General features: G+C 44.0%; 1 non-coding gene across 1 annotated transcript; it reads right to left on the minus strand.

Moving 5' to 3' along the window:
* Window positions 1-510: 510 nt before the first annotated feature.
* LOC145019039 (small nucleolar RNA R71) lies at window positions 511-617 on the minus strand. Its single transcript, XR_013667358.1, has one exon. It is a non-coding gene; the product is annotated as a small nucleolar RNA R71 (small nucleolar RNA).
* Window positions 618-1372: the final 755 nt, after the last annotated feature.

The following is a 1372-nucleotide window of genomic DNA, read 5'->3' on the forward strand; positions in this document are numbered from 1 at the left end:
TCCTCGAGGCACACAAGCAATTTTGAGCACTTGGATCATATACCCGTCCAAACCGAGTCCGAATACGATACCAAGCCAGAATTTGAAGAACATACGAGCGAACCCGAGAACGAGCCAAGGAACAAGATGGCAGCAATTGAAGAGATGTCCATGGGAGCTTACAAGAAGCGGATCCGAGAAGATGTGGGTCCCGGTTTAGTCCAACCTGCAATACCTGCCACTGCCACATTCGAGTTGAAGGGGCACATATTGACTGCACTGAAGGATATCCCATTTTTTGGGAAAGATCATGAGGATGCTTTTAAGCATCTATATGAAGTCAACGACATTGCAGATTACTTCAATGTCCCAAATGTCAATAGAAACACAGTCTTGCTTATGATGCTTCCCGTCACTTTCAAAGGAGCTGCTAAGGAGTGGTTAAAATCACTTCCACCGGGTACAATTACCACTTGGGCTCAAATGCGTGAGCAATTCCTGGACCAGTTTTGCCCGCCATCCAAGATAGCCAAACTCAAGAAGGCAATAGCCAACTTTAAGCAACAGACGGGGGAGTCATTATACAAAGCATGGGGGCGGTACAAGGGCTTTCTCAGAAATTGCCCTCAGCATGATCTAAATGTGCAACAAGAGATCTCAATCTTTTATGATGGGGTCAACGTTATGACGAGAAAACTCCTTGCTCTCAAGGACCGTTGACAAAGAAAAATCCAAGGGAGGTCAAGGAGTTGATTGAAAAATTCGCGAAACACTCTCGCGAATACCACAACCCTAGGCAAGATGGAATCAAAGGCGGTGGAGGGGCCCAAACTGAAGAAATAGCAGCTGTGATGGCTATGCTGAATAATTTGGATCGAAGGATAACTCAAATGGACTAGTCAATACATGCCATAAGAGTGGGTTGCGAGAGATGTGGTGGTCCACACTTGACCAAGGACTGCAATTTAGATGAGTTTGGGAACAGAAAAGCTCAAGTGTGCTACTCGAGTGGGGATAAGTTTGATGAGGAATGGAGGAAACCGAAGAAGGAGTGGCTGCCATATGAAGAGTATAAGAAGCAAAAAGAAGAGAAGTATAGGCAGACAGGTCGAGGCTTCTATCAAAAGGAGCAGCTACCAGTTGAGAAGAAACCCGATCTAGAGACCATGTTGTTAAAGTTTATGGAAGCTTCGGAAAAGAGACACGATGCCACTAATTCTGCTATTAGTGAACAACAAACTTTAATAAAGAATCAACAAGGTTCTATCCATAACGTTGAAGTACAAGTTGGTCAACTAACTACTCTAGTTCATGAGAAGTTATCCCCGAAAAATCCCGAAATGAAGACCCAATCTTATGTAATGGCCATAGAAACTAAAGAAGAAGCCATCTT

Source organism: Lactuca saligna, chromosome 9 (assembly GCF_052625555.1).
Source record: "Lactuca saligna cultivar CGN05327 chromosome 9, ASM5262555v1, whole genome shotgun sequence".
NCBI classification, from domain to species: Eukaryota; Viridiplantae; Streptophyta; class Magnoliopsida; order Asterales; family Asteraceae; genus Lactuca; species Lactuca saligna.